Below are 12700 nucleotides of genomic sequence, written 5' to 3' on the forward strand. Positions count from 1 at the left end.
GCTGGCTATCTTGTGATCTAGCTGGCTATCTAGCTATTTAGCTAGCTACTGTATCAGCTATATAGCTAACTAACTATTAGCTATCTATTCGCTAGGTTTGGCTATCTATTAGCTATAATATTAATAATAATAATAATAATAATTCAATTTCTAAGTGACTTTCAAAACTCTCAAGGACACTTTACAGTCACAGGAAGAACTTTCTTTGTGTGCGGGTGAGCAGCGGCAGCCATTCGTGCAGTTTTTTTTAAAATCATTTATTGCTCATTTACTCATTTTGTTATATTTTATATTTTTTTATTTACTGGTGTGTGTGGCTGCCGCTGCTTACCGACATAAAAAAACGTATCCTGTGACTGTAGAGTGTCCTTGAGAGTTTTGAAAGGTGCTTAGAAATGAAATATATTTTGACTATTATTATTAAATGGGGGATTTTCACAAATGAGCGTGTGTGGGGGGGTGCGAATCAATTAGCGTGAGTGGAGGCTAGCATATGCTAGCATGCCAGACATGGTGCATCGTCAAGCCGCAATTGTATCGCGTTAGGTTGCAGGTACGACACCCCCCCTATTCGCAGGGGGGGTTTGTTTGGGAGAAAGGAGAGCTTTGATGCGCTTGGCCCTCTCACCTTCCCTGCGCTGCAATGGACGGCGCCGACATTTTGATTGACGGCTGACATGAGTTGCCAGTCAATCGGGTAGCGGGGAAAGTCTCCCCAGCGTCATGGTCTCGCTATCAAAGGAGAACTTGAAAGTTTTCTTCCTTTCCATCGCCGTCTGCCCCTCCCCTCAAACAAAAAAAAAACCCTCCCCATCCCTCTTCCAGTCCACTCGCCATGTTTCCACAATTGCAAGAATAACATTGAGGAGATCTCGGAACTGCGTCAAAATACAACTCTCAAGAAAAATGGACGCCCTTGAGAGAAAAAAAAAGAACATTTGGGCAGTATGTCACTCCCTCTCACTCAGCATTGACAGCGACTGCAAAAACTCAACTTTATTTTGTTAACATTCTTGACCTTTTTCTTTGCTTTATGACCACGCCCCCCCCCCCCCCCCCCCCAGAATATAAAATCCATCCAAGTGAAGGTTTTGGCATTTGCGTCAGGATTCGCCGGCGTGGGGGGGGGGGGTGCATCTCCATTTATGGCCCAGGATGAAGAAATAACGTTTCATCGCAAATGCTAAAACAATAGTGACGCTAGCGTCACTTACGCGAGGGGGGAGGGGCTCCGTCCCAACTCTGAAATTTGACAGATACAGTAGGACCTCAGTTCACGATCCCCTCGGCTTACGAACATTTCGGTTTACGAACGTTACATTTATTAAAAATTTACCTTGGCATACAAACTATTTTTCGGGATACACACGAAGCTGCCACAATGAGTGATGTGTCGTTCTCCAAACAAGGAAATGGCAGCGGACTTTTTTTTGTCCTCTATTCCCCGCCCCCTGTCGTTGGTTAAAGCCACGTGATTGGTCTAGAACGCAGAAGTGGGGTGAGGGGTTACATACAGAGAGTGAGGCCGTTCTCCAAAAAAACAAAATGGCGACTTCGGTTAAAGCCACGTGATTGGTCAAGGACCCAGCAGTGTGAGGGGGGGGGGGGTTAAACATTAAAGAGACAGGCAGACAGAGAGAGAGTGTTAAAACACACACGAAAGGGAGAGGACAGAGCTTGAAACAAAAACAAGAAACGGGGGAAAAAACAAGTAAAATGGTGAGAAAATGGATAGAAAACAATGACTTTTTGACCCATTTCAACTTTGATAGTTCAAAAGCAGAGTTTAGACTATAAGGTTAAAATATCCCATCAAATAGGCTCCAAAAATAACCCGCGCAAGCCATCTGTACACTTGATGCAAAACGCTATTAACCCAGCTAAACAGATCCCAATTGATGAAGAACTAGATACAATTATCACAGTGAAAGCACCTCCAAGGGATCATTCCTCAAGATGGTGAAAGAAGAAGGCTACGTTCCTCATCAAGTCTTTCATGCTGAGGAAAGCGGACACTCAAGCCATTAACCACCATCACAAAGGTCAATAAAATGACTTTATTATGCGATACCGTTTATTTCTTTAATCATAATACCATATCACATTTATTATAGATAAAATAAGATCTATTTTGTGTAGTTTTAAGGCTTAGATAATTAGAAAGTTATGTTTTATGGGGACCTGGGAACCGATTATTTTCATTTGAATGGTTTCCTATGGGAAATAAATGTTTGGGATACACACTTTTCGCCTTACACACTCTGTCTGGGAAGCAATTAAGTTGGTAAGCCAAGGTCCCGCTGTGTTTCAAGACACAGGTGTCAAAGTCAAGGCCCGCCAGATCACTTTATTCGGCCCGCGAAGGCAAATGAAGCATGTAAAATGCCATGCTGCTTTCCAGCTCGCCAGGTAGCTAGCTCTCTTTCTACTCAGCTAATTCCTTAGACGGCTTTTTTGGATGGCGACGCTAAAAAATCTTCAAGAGCGGAATTTTGTTCCACTTTAGCTGCGGTTGCACACTTGATGTGCTTGTCATAGAAAGAGAAGAACCAAAATGCAGCCAAATGCTTTGCACTCTTTTTTGTGTTGGTGTTGTTTTCTCTTGCTGTGTGCTGCATATTTTCGGGGAAAAGGAAGAAAGGGAGAAAAAAAAAAGCACGGGGTGGCGGTTGCAAGCATCTCGGCTTCTTTTTTGGATTTCAAAGGGACGAGCGCTTGCGCTCTCAGTCAGCACTTCCTTCCTTGCATGCATGCAAGCATGCAAGGAAGGAAGGAAGGACGGACGGACGGACGGACGGACGGACGGACGGACGGACGGACCAGCCTTGCAAGGGCACTTTTACAAAGCAAGCGCTCTCTCTCTCTCCCTCTTTAGCTCTATTTTTCTCTCTCTGTCTCTCTCATCCTCTCCCTCTCGCTCTCTCTCTCTCTCTCTCTCTCCCCCCTTTCCCCACTCTCTCCTCTGTCTCTCTGCCCCCATCTATTTCTCTCTCTGCCGTCACCCCCTCTTCCCCCTTTCTCTCTCTGTCTCTGTCTTTCTATCTCTCTTTCTCCCTCATCTCCCCCTTTCTCTCTCTCTCCTCTTCTCTCTCTTTTTCAATTTTCTTTCTCCCCCTTTCCCCCTCTCTCCTCTCTCTCACTCCATGCCCCGCCTATCTCTCTCCCTCCCATTCTATCTCTCCCTCTATCCTCCATCTCTCTCCCCCTTCCCTCTCTCTCTCTCTCTATCTCTCTCTCACTCTCTCTCTCTCGCAGCCTCATACAACCACCCACCTTCTCTCTCTCTCTCCCCCCCTCCCCCACCCCCCTTTTCTGCTGTGCTTTTGCAAAGTAAACAAGCAGCATTTGTAGTGATTCCTCACACATCAATGCGCTTCGTCCTCCTCGTCTTCTTCTTCTTCTTCTTCTTCTTCACTCGTCAGTGGAGCTTCTTTCACGGGGGGCGTCGTTCAAGGCCTTCACCCCGGCGAAGCCTTCTCGCCTTCTTCATCTGTCAATCGCAGCCGCTTGGCAAAAACCAAAGCCTCACCCCTCGTGCCTTTTATTTCAAGAGTTGCCTGATCAATATGATCAATGCGTCTGCTTAGCCCGGTTGCAACCCCCATGACATTGCAGCACACGCGGGCGCATCCCGTTTCTCTTCATCCTCCTCCTCCGTGCATGCTTTTTTCTCTCTCTTTTTACTCCCCCTTCTCGACGCACCCCCCCCCCCCCTTCCTCTCCCTCTCTCTCTCTCTCGACGCACGCACGCAGCTGTATCCATTTCCTCCTGGCAAAAAGGGACTTTATGAATAAATGATCGTGAATTGCTGAAGGTTCAGATACTAAATAATGAATTTCAGCACCAAAAAACACAACAACTTCTCCAATCATAAAATAGCTCTCTCCTTCCATATTGATCGTGCTTGTGCAAGCACATGCAGAGAGTCGCAGTCTGCATCCGCGCAAGGTGGGAGACCAAACTGGGGGGGGGGGGGGGTGGACACACCAAAACAAAACCAAAAAATGGTGAAAATGAATGCCGTCCACATACTTTTCTTTTTTTTTTTTTTTTAAGTCGGAGAAGCAAATGGCTGGGAGAACATGGCGGCGGCCGGCGGCACCAGCGCTTTTTCTCTGGGCTCGACTCGCTGGTCTGGTCCGAGGGAGGCGCCGGAGAGAAGAAAAAAACTATTAAAAATTCAAAAAAAAACTTCCTTCACGGGACATTTTCACAGTAAGTGTTTTGCGTTGATGCCGATTTTGCGCGGGAAATGTCGGAGAATGTTGTGTGTGTGCGTGTGTGTGTGTGTGTGTGCGTGTTAGTGAGTGTGTGCGGGTGTGTACTGCGGAGGCCATTTTAACCCCCCCCCTCCCCTCCACCTCTCAAGCAACATTGCAGCAACGCTGCAATGTTGAAATTAGCTTCGGATGAGTCAGCGCTTTTTCGGGTGTTTGCTGCAATAATAATCGCAATAATAAGAATTAGCAGCCAAGTGTAGCAAACGGCTCACGTGGGCGCCAGAGTGCAAATATGCATCTAGAGGGGGGGGGGGGATGACGTTATCAAATGATAGCTACTTGGAATATGGCAAGCCTTTTTTTTACCTTTGCTTGCGCTCCGGTGAATTGTCGTGGCTTGGAATTGAAGTGGATTTACTGTATGTGGGACAGGGGATGTGAGACATGTTTTTTTTTTGTTAATGGATGCTAAAGCGTCATCGTTGGACAGCCATTTTCACAGTCCCATTATTATTATTATTATTATTATTATTATTATTATTATTATTAGTAGTAGTAGTAGTAGTAGTAGTATTAGTAGTATTAGTGTTATTATTATGATTCTTTATTCCCCGCATCTTTATCTCAAACCTTTCTCCCCGTTATACAACCTGGCGGTGTGATTATTTCTTCGTATGGATTTATCCGACACGCGATGTATTATTCAGCCACTCGCATCCGCTGCCATGTTATAGCGGCGTGGAGCCACATGCTAATGCGGCCAGTCGTTGTGCTAAGGGATAAATAATTGATATCTCAATGAATATGCAAATGAGAGAGAGAGAGAGAGAGAGAGAGAGAGAGAGAGAGAGAGAGAGAGAGAAAACAAGCCAGCGAGATTGGGCAGAGGGGAGCGTTTCCCCCCTCTCCGCTCACCCGCCGCTCAACAAAAGGCCCGTGTGATTTCCGTGGCCCAATTAAGCAACATTACAGCCGCCGCGTTGAGGCGGCGAGCGTTTAGACTTGTTTTGGGTCCCGGATTGGCCCAGTTTTGGCTTTTGGGAAAGCCATATCCACCCCCCCCTCCAACCCCCTTTCGGATTTTTATTTGTACATGTTTAACTCGATGGGGTGATCATTCAACGAAGGTCTGGGATTGCTTTTAATGAAGTTGGACCGCCATTCGTATGCAACAGATGGATATTGTATTCACAAATGTACAATTCATTTCAATAGCGTCCGCCGCTATCCATAATTGATGGCAACGTACGGCGTGAAGTGGAAATGGGGTTGGGGGGGGGGGGGGGGCGTTTATTTTTACGCCCCTCTTCCGTCTTTCTGTCACCCTTTCGTTTTATACGGGGGCGCGTTTCATGCCGCCTTGGCCCGTTTGCAACCAGCGGACGTCAGCCAACGAGCTTTCGGCGCGCAAATCGGGCGAGGGGGGGGGGGGGGGGGGGTTGTCCAATTAAAATTTGATGTTGATCAAGTCGACCGAGAGCCGGAGTTGACAGGTGCTTTCTACTCTACTTACCGCCGTCTCTTTGCATTTGTCGTCAACGGCGAGCTTCGGCGCCAAGTTTGTTGCCCCTTTTCGGCCTCGCCGAATGGAACTTGCACCAAACGTCCGACGTTTGGCGTTTGAGGAGCCTTTATGACCCCCAAAAATTGTTGCCTGGGAGAATTGAGAGACTTGCCGGCTTCTTGAACGTATCGGATTGGGCGTGGTGGCGTTTCTACGCGATGCTTAGCTAGTTAGCGCGCGGGTGGCGCAGTGTAGCGATGCGGGCTTGAATCGCGCCGGTTCGGGAATTGCTTGTTTGCAGTCGCGAGCCGTGCGTGTCGCGCCGAGGCCTTCAGTCGTGAGGAAAAGTTGAGCGGCGTACGTATCTTTGCGAACAGTGAGTCCGCTTCTCCGATAAAGCTGGCGTGTGTTCCATTTGCTGAAGCGGAGATGAGCGTTGAACCGCGGTGCAGAACCAGTAAATAAAACGGTGGCATTTGACAGGAGCGAGCGTGTTGACAATGTAGCGGCAAAGCCGTTTGTCAGGAGAGGAGTTTGGCTCCAGAGAGAATGAGGCCAACGTTGAAGCGAGGGAGTCCCGCTCGTACGGGCCGTTTTGGGGACGGAGAGTGTGCTGGAAACGTTACATGTCACCGGGTCGTGCTCTGTTATCGGGAGTACAAGAGCTGTGCGTGCGGTTGGAGGGACTCCATCCAGAGCGGCATATCGGGGCAAGCGCGTCACCTTTTATGTGCGTAGCAACGTCCGCAAGTTGGCTGAAGCCAAGGCTATCAAGGCGAGAAGTGAAGTCAATTGCTAGCCGGATGGTAGCCGGGTTGGCCGGCCATGTGTATGTTCAGTCTCACACAAGAAGAGAGGAGAGGGGGTGAGCGTCAATGTGGTTTATTAATTACTTCAGCAATTCATCCATCCATCCATCCATCCATCCATACATAGATACATAGATATTTTTGTGTAATTTTAAAAAAGGTCTCTACATTTGCACATATTTCTTCTGTGAATGTGTAAGACTCATCAACTGCGTCGGCCAAAAAGCCAGCTTGCTTTTGTTTCGTCCTACCATTCATTTGTGCAATCAAATGCCGACGTCAATGTCTCCAAATAGGATCCGCAATCTGTATAAGCCTTTCTTTATTTCTCATCATCTTCAAATTATGAGGCTAATCCCCTTGCTGCGCTGCGCCATAACCTCCCACCCGCGCGCACACACACACCCCCCGCACACTCCCCAGGGAGCCAGCGAGCTCTCAGACAGGAGTCACAAGGTTGAGTAGATCATTATGGAGGTCCTTGACTGAGGCTTTACACAAACTCCCGATCGCTAACGTGGCTCGCTTCGTTCCCCAGCGAGCCAAGCCACGAGCCTTCCGACACCGTGCCGTGCCGTGCCGTGCGCCGCAGGAACAAGTGAAGAAGAGCGTCAATCAATCACAATCATCATAATACATTTCATTTACAAGAGCCTTTCAAAACTCTCAAGGTCACTTTACAGTCATGGGATCAGTTTGTCTGCAGGTCAGCACCGGAAGCCACGCGCGCCAGCGTTCACTCGACCCAGAATAACTCAAAAAGATAGATAGCTAGCCAGCCAAACGATAGCTAGCTAGATAGCCAGCCCAAATAGCCAGCCAAATAGCTAGCAAACCAGATAGCTATCCAGCTAATCGCTAGCTAGATAGCCAGCCTGATAGCCATCCAGATAGCTAGCTAACAGATATCAAGCTAGATCGTCTCACATTTCCCGTCCCACGTAAATCCGCTTCAATTCCAAGCCGCGACAGTTCCACATACGCATCAGCGCTCTGCGCTGACGCTCCTTTCTTTTAGAACCGGCTTTGTACGCTTCTCCTGAGCAAAGAAGGCCCAAGTTATCAGGGGCGTCGGTATCTGTAGCGTATCGCCGCGGGCTTTTCGCCGCTTTCCCGAATTGGCGTTAGCTCGATGATAGCTCCCATCCGACTGTTTCTCACCGTTTTAATGGACAGCGATGCTTGACGCGCACCAGCATTAGCCGTGGCATTCCGTCATGTGGCTAATGCGGGCGGCGTAGAGGAAGCGCGGGGCTCATAATGGAGGCCGTGTTCTTAGTGGCGATGAGCATCTGATGCGGCCCGGCCGCCATTTTCATCAAATATTCATAGCCTGGAAAAATACGCGCGGAGCAAGCCGCCCGCTAGACCGAAAGGCTTGGCCAATGGGAAGAAAGTGCAGCGAGAGTGTTTGGAAGTAGTGTCTCATGGCCGTAATTAGGGGAGGGCTAATTAAATATTCAAAAGGACCCGCTTTATTTCAGCGCATGAATCTTCCGGCCGCCGTTTATTTCCCTTTTACAAACTATTTTTATTTTACGACGTCAACTGCCGGCGAGCGCCGCATTTCAGCCGTTAAAAAAGAAAAGAGCCCAAATGTGGACGGATCGCATTTGTTAGCCTAGACGCTAACAATGAAGACGCAAACGCGCTCGCACGCTCGCTCGCTCGCTCGTTTGGGGTTTCTCCACCAAGGAAAATAAAAAGAAATGATGATGGACAGCCAAGCCGTTGGCCGCCAGACAACATTACCGTATTCACCTGAATAGAAGACCCCCTCTTTTTTACCTTTGAAAAAAGACTTTTGGATAATAATACTATAATAATTTCATTTCTAAGTGCCTTTCAAAACTCTCAAGGTCACTTTACAGTCACAGCATCAGTTTTTCTGTGGGTGAGCAGCGGCAAGCACGCGTGCCAGCGTTCACTCAACCCGGAATAACTCAAATAGATAGAAATCTAGCTAACGAGCTGATAGATAGATAGATAGATAGATAGATAGATAGATAGATAGATAGATAGATAGATAGATAGATAGATAGATAGCCAGAACATTGAGTATTTACTATTTTGACAATTTTTGACTTGTTTTTATTGGAAACCATAATTTTCATTACTATCAAGCAATTTCAGACTTTTTCAATCTTACTTCAATGGAAAAAATATTGTCTGATATTCGGGGTTAATACTCGGGTATTTAAATCAAGCTGCTCTTTATCTTTTTCTCCTTTCCTCAACAAAGCGATTAGAGCGAAGTGTGGAACTGTCGCGGCTCAGAATTGAAGCGGATTGACGTGGGACAGGAGAAGTGAGGCAGTCTCTTTTCATCAATGGATGCTACAGCTGCGTGTTTGCTTTCAACATTTAGCTTGTAGTAGACGTGCACGTTCCACCATGACGTCACTGATCCACTGCTAAAAAGGATTTGCTTTGATCCTCTCCTCTTTCATCTGGAACCGCTTCATGTCACAAAGAGGGTACATCAAGTGCTGAAGAATATTATTTATTTGTTTTGTTCTTTTGACTTCAAGATGGCGCCCGGAGAGTGGCTGCCTTTCCAGCATCTCCTGTATGTTATTTTTCTACTTCTTTCTTTCCTTTCCTCTTCCTTTGATCACTTTGCCGCCGTGAAATGTCCATGTCTCCACCGCGAGACCAATTAGGGTACATCCAATCCACTCCATGCAAGAAAGCTGTGAAAACGATGCAATCTCTTCCCCCCGTGCCGCGTCTCATTGGCGAACTAAATAACGGACAGTGAATGAAGGAAGTGGTAGCAGAAACACCTTCTAGCTACCTTGTCACCACCTCCATCCACAGCCAAGCGACGCCAACGCGACACATGGCGGAGTCGTCTTGTATTCTTCCATTGAACGGCGCCTCTTTGATGACGTTGGCTCTTTTCTCTCTTGCCCGCTTTCAACAGAAAAGGGGGAGATGGGATTGTAAAGAGGTGCCTGCCGGGGGCTTCGTTTGCGCAACGCTTTGATGTCCCCGAGATGCGGCGAGTGCAAACAGCGCGCGTAAAGTCGCAAAGATGCCTCCGCATGACGGGATGGGGGGGGGGGGGGGGGGGGCGGCATCGGGATCTCATTCGGAAGGGGGCAAGCTTAGGCCACAACCGCCCTATGTCATCAGCTGTGGTCATGTGATGCGAGCGAGCCCAAATGAACACTTCCGAAATGCGCAAACTATAGCATATGCGTCGACTGTTGTCATTGATTGAGAAGTTTCTTTCCTTTTTTTCAAGATGAGATTTATACCTCCCCCAAAAGATTTTGGAGTAACACGCCATTTCGGTATTTTGAAAAAGAAAGCTCAATTTATTTATTTATTTAGTTAGATGGCTGATTGTTTTTTTTTATTTAATTGTTTGATTGTTTAATTATTTACTTGTTTACTTATCTAATTATTTCATTATTTAACGACCTATTTTTTTTAAATGTATATGGCTGATTATTTATTTTTGCTAATTATTTAATAGTATGATTATTTATTTATTTAATTGTTTAATTATCCAATTACTTAAATATTGAATGATATATTTATTTGTTTGTTTGTTGTTTGTTTTATATTATTTATGAATTTATTTTGACTTATTTTTATTTATCTATTCATCTATGTATCTATGTATTTATCTATTTATTTGGCTGGTTGTTTTTTTTTATTATTTAATTTTTAATTATGTAATTGTTTCTTTATCGAATTATTTACTTATTTAACGGTATATTTATTTATTTGTTTATTTATCTAAGTATTTAATTTTTTGATGAACTATTATTTATTTATTTATTTATTTATTTATTTATTTATTTATGTGTTGTTTGTTTGTTTATTTGTTTATTTATTTATTTATTTATTTATTTGTGTTGTTTATTGATGAATTTTATTTCCTGACTTTGGGTTGACTTTTGTTTATTTATGTGCTGGTCAGGATGCTAAAATTTCCACATGCACGCATTGACAGCTATCCTTCATTCATTTGAGATTTGTCGGCGAAGCCCAACGCATCGAGTCCAACCAAAATAGAAATTTGGTGAGGAAAGCCTTATTTCCGCTTTGTCTTTCAAAATAAGACGCCTGAAAGCAAAATATCCCAGCAGAAATGACTTGACGTTTCCATTTGGTCATCTTGTTTTTTTTTCTGACAAATGCTCTCACGATGACATGTTAATCCAACCCCGCATTAGCATCACGCCGCGACATTAGCATGTTAACTTCTTTTCCGGCTTGTAAGTGTGCTGTCGCATGAGGAAGCCAGCTGAATAGCTTGAACTAATAATATTAGCAAAAAGAGCTAAACGTGGCCTTTTTATTTTTTTTTTATATGTTTATCGTCTGATATCCTGTTTTGGGTTACGCGGATTCTATTTGCTTTCTCAGACCCCCGCAAAACGATGAGACTAATCCAAAAGTGGGTCCATGTCTTCATGATGTCCAAATGAGATTTGGTGGGATTGGACAAATGGCGGTCCGGCTTGATCTTCATATTTATGACCTCATTCAAGGGCTCCCGCCTCATTTGGAGAGTCAATTTGATCCGCTTCGGCGCAGCCAATTTGCCGCTGACGAGAGTGGAAGACGTACGAGGGGGAATCGGGGGGGACGGGACGCTCAACCCACCTTGACTAACAAGTGGACGGAGGAGATCACAGGCGGGTCACCAAAGCGCCGTACCGCCCAAAATTGGGCGGCGTTTTAGGGCTTGGGGGCGGGGACGCTGCCATCAAATTGCGGATGGCCTCGTCCGCCACGCTCTTTTCTCTTTTCCCAGCATCCTATCAACTTTTGCCTGCCACAACACACATTTCATCACTTTTAATCAGTCAGTCAGTTAGCTAGTTAGTTTCGATCGAAATGGGACGATGGTATGAAATCAGCATTTAGTGTGAATATTTCTTGATTTATTTTTCTAGCTATCTCACGAGCTAGCATTTTGATATCGAGCTCCTTGGACGGCTATCTAACTATCTATTAGCTATATAGCAATCTATATGGCTGGCTAGCCATTTAGCTTGTTAGCTACTAGCTGTCTATTGGACAGCTAGCTAGCTTTCTATCTATTTGAGTTCTGGGTTGAGTGAACGCTGGCGCGTGTGGCTGCCGCTGCTCACCCACAGAAAAAAAACTGATCCTGTGACTGTAAAATGACCTTGAGAGTTTTGAAAGGCACTTAGAAATTAAATGCATTATTATTATTATTAGTATTAGTAGTAGTAGTAGTAGTAGTAGTAGTAGTATTATTTATGTTATTATTTATGTATTTATTTATTTGGCTGATTATTTATTTATTTTTTTTATTTTTATTATTCAATTATTTGATTGTTTAATTATTTAATTATTTAACCACCTATTTATTTGATGATGATGATTATTATTATTATTATAGAATTGATATTTATTTATTGATATATTTATATTAATGAGTAAGTAGTAGTTTGTCACCATAAATATGAGCGACATTTAGGGATGAAGTCAAACGTTTCTGAGAAGCTGGAGAAATTCAGAAGGCCCAAAACAGTCACTGAAATGCCCTTAACCTTTGAACCCACGGTCGTTTGGAAAAAACAACTGTGACCTTTGAACCCTCAGTCATTGAAAACTATTTCAAGGATTCTGGAAGGCCTTGGAATGGACTCTAGGAATGGAATGCGGGCCAATCGGGTGCTTTGGAGTTTTTTATTGATGATTGTGATTATTTCTTTCTTTCTTTTTGGTGATTGTTGACCAAAATGGAGCCCCTCGTCATCTCCCCTCAGGGCTCTCCTCAGACTCCATTGATTCTCCTCCACAGCCAATTAGCCCACATCATCTATTCATTTGACCGACAGCAGCAGCAGCAGCAGCAACATGGAGGGCGGCAGCTGTCGCTCACGCCGCCCTCCATGTTGCCAGGTAGCTCGCGGTGGGCGGGGCTTGGGGAGGGCGGGGCCTGTGCTTGAATTGGAGTCATGCTATCGATCCAAATTTGAAGACTGCTCACTCTCAATGGGTTGCGGACAACACTACAAAATGTAGTCGGGAATTGAAAATAGGACGTAGAACGCCATTCCCGAATAAGTTTGGCTTTTGTTTTTTCATCCTTGGGTGCCGATAAAGCGCTGGCCATGGCCTCTGGCCATGTTTTTCCCTTCCACAAGGGGGCAGCATTTCCCTTTTTTCCATA

At 45.2% G+C, this 12700-nt stretch overlaps 1 long non-coding RNA gene across 1 annotated transcript in view; it reads left to right on the forward strand.

Moving 5' to 3' along the window:
• The first annotated feature begins 3993 nt into the window (after positions 1-3993).
• The window catches only part of LOC148901003 (uncharacterized), a 46781-nt gene continuing 38074 nt past the window's right edge, over positions 3994-12700 (forward strand). Inside the window, exon 1 of the long non-coding RNA XR_016114582.1 lies at positions 3994-4216. This is a non-coding gene — a long non-coding RNA (uncharacterized LOC148901003). The remainder of the gene's footprint in view (positions 4217-12700) is intronic.

The sequence above is a fragment of the Hippocampus bargibanti genome, linkage group LG03 (genome assembly GCF_051943395.1).
Source record: "Hippocampus bargibanti isolate YZ-2025 linkage group LG03, ASM5194339v1, whole genome shotgun sequence".
In the NCBI taxonomy this organism is placed as follows: domain Eukaryota; kingdom Metazoa; phylum Chordata; class Actinopteri; order Syngnathiformes; family Syngnathidae; genus Hippocampus; species Hippocampus bargibanti.